Source organism: Cervus elaphus, chromosome 25, assembly GCF_910594005.1.
Source record: "Cervus elaphus chromosome 25, mCerEla1.1, whole genome shotgun sequence".
NCBI lineage: Eukaryota > Metazoa > Chordata > Mammalia > Artiodactyla > Cervidae > Cervus > Cervus elaphus.
In genome coordinates, this window is record NC_057839.1 from 24,988,289 (window position 1) to 25,001,687 (window position 13,399).

The following is a 13,399-nucleotide window of genomic DNA, read 5'->3' on the forward strand; positions in this document are numbered from 1 at the left end:
AACATGTGGGAAACTGCTTAGGAATATTCTCCATGATGGAATTTCCTTTGTGTTTTTCCTCTTAGGTTTCCAAGTTCATCTTGGGGTAGCTCCATCCTCTTTTGGCTCTGAATATTCATTCAGTGAAAGGAAATCCATCAAGTACTTTAGAAGGTTTATTAAATCAATAGCTTCCCAGTAAAAATGAGTGGCAACACCGCCCCCCAACCCCACCCCACCCCGGCAAATAATTCTACTTAAATGCATTAATGCCACTTGTAACACTAAGTCTAATTGCCTAAGCATATAGGGATACAGACTGGAGGCTAAATGGCCTGGTCAAAAGTCAGTCAAACAGATCTGGAAGTAAAACTAAAGATTTCTCATTTTGATACCTAGTATGAAGCCTGTAAGTTTCAGAATTAAGTAATACTAGATCACTTCAACTTTACTAAGACTAGAAGCTGTGCTCAAGCTAACCAGCTTTTAAAACAAAATCATAGGAATTAATATGGTAATAGTTTATGTTATCAGAGCATCTTTTATATTTTCACCCTTATCTTCTTTTTTAATTATGAAAATGATACAAGTTTATTCTAAAATCAAGCAATACAAAAGTATTTAATTGAACAACCATGTCCTACTATATAACAGAAAACTATGTTCACTATCTTGTGCTTAGTCACTCAGTCGTGTCCGACTCTTTGTTGTAGCCCATCAGGCTCCTCTGTCTGTGGGATTCTCCAGGCAAGAATATGGAGCCAGTTGCTGTTTCTTCCCCCAGGGGATCTTCTCCACCCAGGGATCAAAGCTGAGTCTCCTGCATAATAAACTATAATGGAAAAACATCTAAAAATACATATACATACCAACTGAATCACTTTGCTATGTACCAAAGACTTAAAAAAAAACTGAAAATCAACCATACTGCAATAAAACATTTAAAATTTTTAAAAACTTACTGGAGATAAAGGACATTCATGGAGGACTTCCTAAGCATCTGTCTTCTGCATAGATGGTTCAATGTATCTTAGGTCAAAGATCACTGTGAGGATCTAATGATAATAATGTACACTATCCCCGGGGGGAAAAAGCACATTTCTACATACATGCAAATATGCTCTGTCAGAGGGTGCACAGTCAGTCCCCCGTAGCCCAGCTGGCAAAGCTCTAGGAGAGTCAGGGGTGTCTCTAAGAATCTCAGTCCTACTTACAGGCATAGAAAACAAACTTGTAGTTACCAAACGGGAAAGGACAGGGGAGGGAAAAGTTAGGAGTTTGGAATTAACATGTACACCCTACTATATATAAAACATATAAGCAATAGGACCTACTGCATGGTACAAGGAACTATATTCAATATCTTATAATAACCTATAGTAGAAAATAATCTGAAAAAGAACAGGTATACACGTATGTATAACTGAATCATTTTGCTATATACCTGAAACTAACACAACCTTGTAAATCAGCTATCCTTTAGTAAAAAGTTGTTTTGAAAAAGTATATATAAATTAGAAGATCCTACTATACCTCCAGAATGAAGCTCTCAGGAACAGTTTGTTGTGATCCTTGTCGAGTTTTTCTTATTCATGTATGTATCATGTCTATACATATTTTAATAAGATTGGTCTATACACATTATTCTGCAACTTGTTTTTCCAACTTAAGAATAAATGGTCATCTTTCTTTGTCAGTTGCACTTAGTGCTAACTTAAGAATTGTATAATAATCCTTTGGAAGAATTTACCTTATTTAACCAGTATCTTATAGAAGGACATTTAGATTGTATCTAATTTTTTCTTCTATTAAACTGTATAGTGATAAATGTTTCTGAATTTAGAGAGTGTGTCTGGAGAGGAAGGAGAGAGAAGTGTTGGAAAATTAAGGTAATATGCCAGAGGGTGACTCATTGAGCCAAAGATGGTAGTTTAAGAGGAAGATTTGGCAAAATAACATTATTTATTGAGCATTTAAAATGAATCAGGTCCTAGTTACTTATGATCCATGCTGCCATTTTTCTTTAATAGTGTTACTATTTTTACTTTAATAGACTCAGATTCATCTGGATTCCACATAGTAGTGGAAAGATCATGGACTTTGAAATTAGGCAGACCTGGGCTTGAATGTTAGCTCAATTCAATTCAGATTTAATTATATTTCGCACTGTTGTACATCTGTTGAGGATACAGAAATGATTAAGACACAATCAGTGCTCCAGATTCTCGCAACCTGTGGGGTAAAGCTGACCTAACATCTATTTTGTTCACTAGTGTATCCTCCAGTGCCTAAAACAGTGCTAGCAATAGTAACCACTCAATATTTATCAAATGAATGGATTTCAAGACTTTGTGCCAAGTGTTATGTTAGAGGCATGCAGAGTGCTGTGAGGTGGCTTTCCAAGAAGAAACCTTTAAAAAACTGAGTCTGATGAGGTGAATATAATTCCAGGAGGGAAGGGCCTTCCAGTTAGAATCTGTTGCACAGTCAGAGATACATGGATGAAAATAAGCCAGAGCAATGGGGTTACAAAGAGTCAGATAGACTGAGCGACTAAATCACACACACACACACACACACACACACACACACACACACACACGCAAGTCATTTCCAAAGATGCAAATGAAGTGACTGCCACCACATAGACTGCTAGGAACCATGAGGGAGGACTGGAGAAAAACACAGGAGAACTAATCCCAAGGGCCTTGACTCTGGGCTAGGGAGATTAGGTGTTTATCCCCAAGGCTTTGGAGAGTCTTTAAGTAAGAAAGAAACATGTTGAATTCATGCTTTACAAAGAGCCTCCTTGTGATCCTCTGAAGAAGAGATTAGGAAAATGAAAGTCCACGAAGAGAAAAGCTAAAATGCTATGGCAGTAATCCAGGTGAAAGACGATGATGTCTTGAGATTGCAGCCATTTTTCAGTTTCTCCTACACCCCGTAATTCTCCTCCACAATCCTTCTAACACATCACAACCGTGTAAATGGTCATCACACAAACTTCCTTTTGCCTGGAACACAGGTGATCTCCCACTTTCTGCCAGTTCTTACAAGCTTTCAAGTTTCAACTTAAATGTCACTTCCCTCGGTAGTCATCCCTGAGCTCCTTGTTCCCCTTGTACTCACCCTTATAGCACTGATGGTAACTATAAATTAAAGTTATTTTTATGGTTATTCATCTGATACATACCTGGCCCAGTGGACTCAAGATTTCTTGAGGAATTGAGTGAGTGGAGTAGGTGAATGGACAGGGAAAGATTTGAACAGATTCAAGAGTGGATACAGAAAATGTCATGCTTAAATGTTTGTGAAGGTAAGACAAGAAAACACTAGTTTCTAATTTGGTCATCCGTGTTGATGCTGGTGGCATTTTCTGAGTTATGAAATCAAGGCAGAGAAACAAATTAGGTGGAAGATGGGAATCCCAATTCAGATTGGGACTTACTGTGAGTTTGATCTCAGATCACAAATTCAAATGGACAGGAACGAGAACTCAGCTAGCTTTCCATAAAAAGTCCTATATCCTAGTTAATTTCAGGATCTCCCGTGCTGACTCCAATGATAACTAAGGCTACTGATTGTCTCAGTAATAACTATGCTGCTGCACTCTTGGAGTTATTTTGCATCTGTTTTATTTGTGTCTTTTTTTTTTTTTCTAATTTTCTCTCTTTCCAAGTCATAAAGTCACTAAAACAAAGTTGTCATAGCTGTTTGACGTCTCTATCAAGATTCCAACAAAAAAGCAAATTAGAGCATGAGTAATCTTGATTGGAACGAGATGATTTCTGATAAAAAATTTACTAAATATTGGAATTAATAACAGGCTACTTTAAGAAATTGCCATCTTTTATTAAGTGCAAACTTGCAAGAAGTTTAAAGTGGAGACCCATAAAAAAATATATTGATGGAAGAGTGGGGGCTGGCCAGTACTTCTTTCCTTTGAAAACTTCTAGAATGCCTCTTTTGAAAGGGACCCATTCTGTGCAGTATGATTTGGGACCGACCCCACCCCGTTAGCCATTTGCCTCCCCACCCCTCAGTTACAGGGATGAAGCTGAGTCCTATCCCTGCCTAATTGGAATACTATCTCCATGGCCACAGTGCTGATTTGAGGCACCTGTATCAAGCTAGACTCATCAGAACCTTCTCTGAGACTTTTCTACAGGAACTATCAAGAAAACGTTCTCTATTAGGGTTACTAAAAACTCAGGAAGAGCAAATCTGGAATTCCCAGTGCAGAAACTCTGGAATTCTCATCCTGCCTACTATGTGGCTCTTAGAGGTAAGCATAATCAGAACCCTAACATCCTCTCAGTCCTTAGACCTAGTCCTACCTGAAATAATGACCATCCCTGGACTTTAGAGTAATGCAAACAATTTTTCTTTATTGCTTTACTAGTTTGTGTTACATTTCTGTCACTTTCAGTTTAGGAGTGTCTATGAATTTAGGGTCTTTGTCCTGTAGGCTGGCTGATACTATGCAATGTTTTCTTTCAGCTGTGATATCCAAAGTCAGTTGTGAAAGACCTTCAGTTTCTGGTAAAGGAACTGGCCATCTGAAACAACCAATGGGGTAAGTGTAACAATTCTGGTGTTTTTCTCCCTTGTGTGCTAACCCAAAGAAGAATCAAATTCACTTATCCTATCTTAAATAAGTTTCCCTTTAAAGCAGGATTTCTTTTGTGGAAAATAAATTGAAAAGGAAGCAATTTATCCTATCCAATTTTCCTCTATTACCCAGGGCAGACACTCTTTTCACTTCCACAGAATGAAAAGGGCATCTGAGAAAGACTCTGGAAAGTCTACCTACAGTTAGCATTCTTTTCTACTGTAAAGAATGAATTCAGCCAGACTTCTGGAGTGTAAAATGAATAGGTGAAGGAAGGCAATCACTTTAAGGGGAAAAAGTTGGTGACTCAAAGAGTGAGAGAAAAGCATAATTGGAATAAGAAAATAAACTGGATAAGAGAGAAAGAAAACTGAAACAGAAAAATACCTTATTTAGAATTTTCTTTGTTGTTCTTTGCCTCAACTTACATGCAAAAAATTTATCAATTCCATAACCATTCATCCATTAAAAAAACAACAAAGTCCTATAAAGCCTATTCTCACCTAGGCAGAGTCTAAATGCAGAGGATGCAACAAGGAATAAGATACTCATCACCCCATCTATATTTATAAAAATCAAAGTTTGACCGTAGGCAGGATTGAGGAGAGGGGAAAATAGGTGAGGGAGATTAAGAGGTGCAAACTTCCACTTACAAAATAAGTCTCAGGTATGAAAAAATACAGTGTGGGAAATACAGTTGATAATTATGTAATATCTGTGTATAGTAACAGATGTTAACTAAGTTTAATGTGGTGATCATTTTTAGCATATTATATGTAATATATAACATATTACATACAACATACATTGTATAATAATATAACCTAGTATTATAATGCATAATTATGTGATCTATTATATGTAATAGACTACTTGTGTATGCATCTTTTTTTTTTTTTTGGGAGGTGAAATATTTTATTTTTTCTTTTTTTTTTTCCAGTGGGTTTTGTCATACATTGATATGAATCAGCCATGGATTTACATGTATTCCCAATCCCGATCCCCCCTCCCATGTATGCATCTTTATATATAAATTTGTACAGAAAAAAGCAGTATTACACATTCTTTTCAAGCATATACTGAACGTCACTAAAAATCATCAAGTGGTCTTCCCGGGTGTCTTAGTGGTAAAGAATTTACCTGCCAATACAGGAGACGCAAGAGAAGTAAGTTTGATCACTGGATCCCCTGGAGAAGGAAACAACAACCCACTCCAGTATTCTTGCCTAGAGAATCCCACAGACAGAGGAGCCGGTGGGCTACAGCTGAGCAACTGAATACACTCATCCTCAGCATTTAGCATTAGATCACAAGGCAAGTTTCAACAATTACAAAAAAATTGAAATCCTGGTAGTTTATTTGGGTCATCATAACAAAATACCATAAACTGAAAGTAGTGAAAGTGAAAGTCGCTCAGTCGTGTCCAACTCTTTGCAACCCCATGGACTATACAGTCCATGGAATCCTCCAGGCCAGAATACTGGAGTGGGTAGCCTGTCCCTTCTCCAGGGGATCTTCCCAATCCAGGGATCAAACCCAGGTCTGCTGCATTGTAGGCGGATTCTTTACCAGCTGAACCATGAGGGAAGCCCAACTGGGTGGCCTTCCCAGAAGGCCACAGAAATTTATTACTCAAGTTCTAGAGGCTAAGTCCAAGATCAAGATTCTACAAGTTTCACTGTCTGGTGAGAGTCTGTTTTCTGGTTCGCTGTGTCCTCATATGGTAGAAAGGTCATGGTGAATCATACTGACATGTATAGAAATATAGAATCACTATGTTGTATACCAGGAACTAAATAACATTGTATGTCAATTATATTTCAAAACAAATAAACAAATAGACTCACAGAAGAAGAAATCAGATTTGTGGCTATCAGAGATAGGAGGTGGCGGGGAGGGGGACCTGGATGAAGGTGCTTAAAAGGAACAAACTCCCAGTTGTAAGGTAAATAAGTCCTAGCAATGTAATGTGCAACATGATAAACATAATGAACGCTGCTGCATTGTCATCCATATCAGCCTCTGAGAGCTAAAGTATGCTTGTGTTAATTTATCCCCGTGTTTGTTTCTAAAGCACCTGGCATTTGACAGAAATGTTTTCCATCTGTGCTTTAAGAGAAATGCTGTGGTCAACTGCTCTGAACCAGCTGGCTCTGACTTGACCACAGACACGTACCTGAGCAGATGAGACCTGGAGGTATCCGAAAGTTACCTTTGCTCCATTACCATGCTAAGATCTCTGCCCACGGAGGGATTTGTTCTCTGCTAGGCACAATCTGTACCATGTGCAAAGAATTGTGGAAGACTGTGCAAGCCCCAGCTGCCCCTGGCTGCTCAAGGAAATCTATCTCCACCACTTTCCTAGAGTCCTGATGACAAGTCCTCCTACACCTTAAAATTTCCTGGGGAAGAAGGTGTTTTTAGAGCATGAACTCCCTCTTCTCCATTCCTTGGTCAATGAATAAAGTTTCTGCTCTGCTATACTGAACTCAGTTTCCTTTGACTGGCATTTGCAACTCCAGGCAAAGGACCCAAATTAAAGGATCCTTGGTCCTTTGGGGGTTGGTAACAGTATGTTATATATAAAAGCTGATAAGAGAGTAAATCTTGAGAATTCTCATCACAAGGGAAAAATATATCTGCTGCTGCTGCTGCGTCGCTTCAGTCGTGTCCGACTCTGTGAGACCCCATAGACGGCAGACCACGAGCCTCCCCTGTCCCTGGGATTCTCCAGGCAAGAACACTGGAGTGGGTTGCCATTTCCTTCTCCAATGCATGAAAGTGAAAAGTCAAAGTGAAGTCGCTGAGTCGTGTCCGACCCTTCACGACCCCATGGACTGCAGCCCACCAGGCTCCTCCGGCCATGGGATTTTCCAGGCAAGAGAACTGGAGTGGGTTGCCATTGCCTTCTCCAAAAATATATCTATACACCTATAAATATCTATATTTTTCTATTTCTTTAATTTTGTATCTATATGAGATGATGGATGCCCACTGAACTTATTGTGGTAATCATTTCCTGATATTCGTTTTCATTTCAAATCATTACGCTGCACACCTTAAACTTACAGAGCACCCTGTACCAATTATATATCAATAAAACATAGAAGAAAAAAGTTTAAATAAAGACCAGATGAATTTAAAAAAATTGATTGCAGGAAGGAAAGAGAAATGAATAGCAAGAGTCCACTGCATCATTGTGTTGATGGTCTCCTAATCCCAGGAGGGTGCTTAGGCCATTCTGAAACCAACCAAGAAGGAAGCTTGGAAGATAGGACATCTGACTCAGACCTAAGGGTCTCAATGTTGTGGTGAGCTACTTTTCTGATAACAGAGTTAAACAAGAGAACTCTGTTGGGAATGGCCTGAACCTGAAGTTTGGTGGGCTAGGGGGTGCATAAGTGACCCCAAAACCAGATGTAGATGTAGGAAAGGGAGCTGGACTTGGCCCAAAATGATCACCCAAAAGGGTGCAGTGACTTCAGCAAAAAGGTGGGTCGCTTGAATCTATCAAAGAAAAACAAAGCCAGATGCTAGTTAAAGTGGTAAGGACAAATTTTAATTAGTACTACACTATTGCAATAGGGAGAAGATTCCAGCGTAAACTGAACCCAACTTTTAGTTGAATTTGTACAGAGGTGGCTGGGCAGTTTAATGGGAGAAAATGGAATAGGGAGAGGGGAGGGCCTTAGCAGAGTCAGGGAAGTGTAAAATTATAAAAAGCTAGAAGGGTGGGGTGGTGCCTGTGAAACCCATCTGTGTTTGTTAGTTGGCCCTTATCAAAGTTAGATGTCTCTTCTCCCACAGAGAAGGAGGCAAGGCTCTATCTTCAGGTATTGGCTGCAACAGTCAATTCTTTTGGCAGCATGAAGTTTTCTAGGGAGGCACTTGAAGGGAGTGAGACTCATCCTAGGGATGTGGCCTTGAGCTGTTAGAAACTATGTTTGTGTTTGTTCTAATCTTTACAGGCCAAGGTTGAGGCCTACTCAAGAGAGGGCTCAGAAGTGCCTGGCTGAAATGCAGTCACAAAGAGAATCTTTGTCAAAACTTATATGAAAGTGACAGTGAAAATACTGTGGAACATGCCCAAGATTTTGTGCTGAGACAGACAAGAGCCATTCTAGGGAGTTTAAGGGACTTCCCAGGTGGCGCTAGTAAAGAAACTGCATGCCAGTGCAGGAGACTTAAGAGACGTGGATTCAATCCCTGGGTCGGGAAGATCCTTTGGGGGAGGGTATGGCAACCCACTCTGATATTCTTGCCTGGGGAATTCTCATGGACAGAGGAGCCTGAAGGGCGATAGTCCATAGGGTCGCAAAGACTCAGACACAGCTGAAGCAACCTAGCACGCAGCATGAGGAGAGTTTAAACATAAGGCTGCAAAGGAATAAGGGTTGTTTTCTGAACACCTTCTCTGATGGCTCAGATAGTAGAGCGTCTGCCTGCAATGAGGGAGACCCGGGTTCAATCTCTGGGTCCAGAAGATCCCCTGGAGAAGGAAATGGCAACCCACTCCAGTATTCTTGCCTGGAAAATTCCATGGACAGAGAAACCTGATAGGCTATATACAGTCCATGGGGTTGCAAAGAGTCCGACAGGACCGAGCAACTTCACTCTGTTTACAATGATCCAATTTTAATAGTTTAGTAAACTATTCACATACATTCATCCAGGACCTCCTCTTCCAAATGTCCCTTAAGAATGAATCTATTTGCATATACAAAGGGTAGGGTGCTTATGCAAGTGTTTATGCTTATATGTAAATGTATAAGAAGTTTCCTGGTTTTCATGATGCTCTTAAAGGTCTATTGATCCCAAAGTAAAAAAAAATCTTACACTAGGCTAACGGGTCTAAGCTCTACATACCTACACCCTCCTCCCTTTTTAAATAATAAGTAATATTTAAATAATAAATAATAAGTGTTTTGTGTCACCCCCTTTACTTTAAAAAACTGGAAGTAATTTGTAATAAAACACACAGTTGGATGCTTAGTCACAGTTTTGCTGGAATGCATAATGGAATAGTCATATGTCTGTAGTGTTAAAAAATAAGACAAGAGGCCCAAAATGGAATCAGTTATGCCAAGGCCCATGTTGCCAAACCAGGACCTAATTACAGTTTCTGTTCTCCCAGAAATGGAATCTTAAACTATTTAATCAAGAATCATCTGATCAGCACCAGTTGGGTAAACTGCTTGACAGACTCCTGCCATCAACTGAAGGAAAGTAACCTTGCAATAACAAAATGCTTTTTTTTTTTTTTTTGCCTCCTCTAACTTCCTTGTTCCTCCACCCTTCTACGGATAAATCTTTCACGTTGTACAGCTTCTCGGAGCTCCTTTCTATCTGCTAGATTGGATGCTGCCCAATTCTAAGCATTTTTTGCCCAAACTTAAAATTTTTTATATAGCTCAGTAATTTCCTAACAGTTCCTGTATGTGGAATTTTTGACTGCAAAAGCTACAAATGCAGACTAAAACAAGCGTATTATATTGATTTAAATAATATTAGCTGACATGTTACTACTAGTATTATTTCAAAAGTTCTGAATGTTTCTTGATAAAGTTCTCCATAAAAGGAGGTAGAGTTTTCCTTTAGTATATTCAGTAGCTGCAATCCCAGAAAATTCAATGTACACTAAAGTCAAGCAAGAAATACTTGGTGTTTATCTTTTAAAAGAAGTGTCATTGATTACATTTTTACTAAATGCTATCTTTCTAACACTCAAAAAACACTCTCACAAATTTCCAGCTCACCCTCAGGGGACTATCCTGCCTTTGGGTGCTCTGGGAAGGTCCTTGAAGGTCATCTAGTCCCACTTCTCCCTCAGGCCTTTTCAGTTCCTGCCTAGCCCTCCCTCCTACCTTTCCAGTTTAAGGGGAATTTCTGGATTAAAGAGAAACCACTTTGTAGTATTTTTCTTTTAGAAAAATTGAGAGGATCCTACCTCTGATTATCCTATAAAGCCAAATCTTGATTATGTTTTAGATGCCCTGTGTGTGCTTAGTCACTCAGTCCTGTCTGATCCATGAACTGTAGCCCACCAGGCTCCTCTGTTCATGGGATTTCCAGGCAAGAATACTGGAGTGGGTAGCCATTCCCTTCTCCAAGGGATGGTCACAACCCAGGAGCCTGGGTCTCCTGCATTGCAGGCAGATACTTTACCGTCTGAGCCACCTGAGGGAAGCATAAAACCCCCCAAGTCACCCAGGTTCTCAACCCTCCCTTTTTAGTGATTTTGCTTTTAGAAGATTCTCTGTCTGTATTTGGGGACTCTCCTGCAGAAAATCCCAGAACCATGCTGACTGACCTTATCACAGATTTACCTGTCTCCGTTTCAGGTCCCTTGGAGCAGCGTATTTTCTCCTGTCAGCTTCTCTCATTTCCCTCAGCCCTGATGCCCAACCCTCTAACCAACTCATCACTCCAGCTGAACAGCTTCTTAGTAAAGTTCTTACCTCAGTTCCTCAAACCTTAGTTCCTACCTCAGTGAGATAAAGTTGTATAATCCTTCCATTTCCTTGCTTTCCTCACCTGCCAAAGCAACAACTTTCTATAGTAGCACGCATCCTGGCAGCCTGTTAATGGACCAGGTGGAGTGCTGAATGAAGGTTTCTACTGCCAAGCAGGAGGATTCCAACCCAGCTGAGTCTGGTCTCCGGCAGTTGAAATTGGAGAGAGAGAATATGGAGTCCTATTTTAAAGCCAAAAGCCACAGTCTCGATCCTGTTTTAGGACAGTGTTGCTGAGCACAAGGACTGGGTGGGGCTGGAGCGCATTTGCCTCAGGAGCTTAACTTTAAGCAGCTTCTGCTTCAAGCTAGTTGGTCAAACATGATTTGAAACCTCCTTCCCTGGTTAAAGCGTCTGCCTGCAATGCCGGAGACCCGGGTTCGAACCCTGGGTCGCGAAGATCCCCTGGAGAAGGAAATGGCAACCCACTCCAGTATTCTTGCCTGGAGAATCCCATGGACGGAGGAGCCTGGTAGGCTACAGTCCATGGGGTCGCAGAGAGTCGGACACAGCTGAGCGACTTCACTTTTCACTTTTTTCCCTGGTAGCTCAGAGGGTAAAGCATCTGCCTGTTCAAAACCTCCTTCCCTGGTAGGTCAGAGGGTAAATCGTCTGCCCGCAATGCGGGAGGCGCGGGTTCGATCCCTGAGTCGGGAAGATCCAATGGAGAAGGAAATGGCAACCCACTCTGGTACTCTTGCCTGGAAAGTCCCTTGGACGGAGAAGCCTGGTAGACTACAGTCTGTGGAGTAGCAAAGAGTCAAATGCAACTTCACTTTCACTGTCCTTCTTCTTGGGCTTCCCTTGTGGCTCAGCTGGTAAAGAATCCACCTGCAGTGCAGGAGACCTGGGTTCAATCCCTGGGTTGGGAAGATCCCCTGGAGAAGGGAAAGGCTACCCATTCCAGTATTCTGTCCTGGAGAATTCCATGGACTGTATAGTCCATGGGATCGCAAAGAGTCAGACATGACTGAGCGACTTTCACTCACTCATTCCTCTTTGTGACACCTCCAAGCCTCCATCTAGAAAGAACCAGGAACCCAAAGAGAAAGTAAAGTGGCAGAAATTCCTTAGAGATAACTTTATCATTCATAAATTGGGTGAATAAATAAATTTGCAAAAATCATTTTGCTACTTACAGACCCAAAGGAAAAGCAAAATTGTTTTGAGTGTTTATGTATATACATATATGTATATATATATATACATACACACATTTATATATATTTTAATTTTTAGCGAGTCACATTTTTTTTTAATTGAAGTACAGTTGATTTACAATGTGATTTACAATGTAGTTTCAGGTATATACAACATATACATGTATATATTCTTTTTCAGATTCTTTTCCCTTATAGGTTATTACAAAATATTGAGAGTGTAGTTCTTTGTGCTATAAGTAGGTCCTTGTAGCTTATTAGAGATGGATATTTTTTTGAGGTAAATGGTTCTACTAACTAGAATGGCAGAGTTCTGAAACACGGTCATATGAAATTAAAAGTGTCATATAGATTATGACCATTGTGTTGTAATGTTCTGCTCATCTGAGATTTTACTCTTCTGCATCTGTGTCAAGTACACTTATGGTCCCTGACTTTCTTTGAAGTATCTGATATCACTTGTTTTCAAGTGTAGTATTGATATTTTGCTTTCAGATGGCACCACTTTAACCTTCATAAAATGCTTAGATGGTTGGTCCATTTTCCCTTCAACTAAGAAAAGGGTACTGACATTTAAGAGTAACCTCCAGGTGGTTAAATTATGAGTAATTATTGTACTATTTTGTATCTTCCAGATTTCAAATAATAAACAGGTATTGTGTGTTTTCACTTTTAACTTTGAGATGGTAAAAGTACAGAAAAGTGCAGACAAAAACATAATACTCATGTTTCCGTAGTCTTAAGTTCATCTATAACATTTATATTAATAATTTACCAAGTAATATAAAATGAGTAGCAGTTACAGAATGGAAGCATGAGATGATATGCTTACCTGATAGGCTCAAATCCACCAGGTGGGCTTTCAGCATGACCTCCACTCTTTGTGCTGCTGATTTTGTTTTTCTGGTTATAAATAAAATAAAACTTTATGTTGTAGAACATAAAAAGCCAGAATGACAGCAGAATCTGAAGAGAGAGGTCATTACTAAATGAGTAAAAGGTAAAGTTGTATTTTCTCAAGCCCAGCTACTCTAGAGAGTAAAATCACAAGTAAAGAATACTTTCAAAAAGTTATGAAGATGCTTTTGCTCTGAAAATAATGATATCGCTGCACCAGATTCCATTCTAAGTGCTCA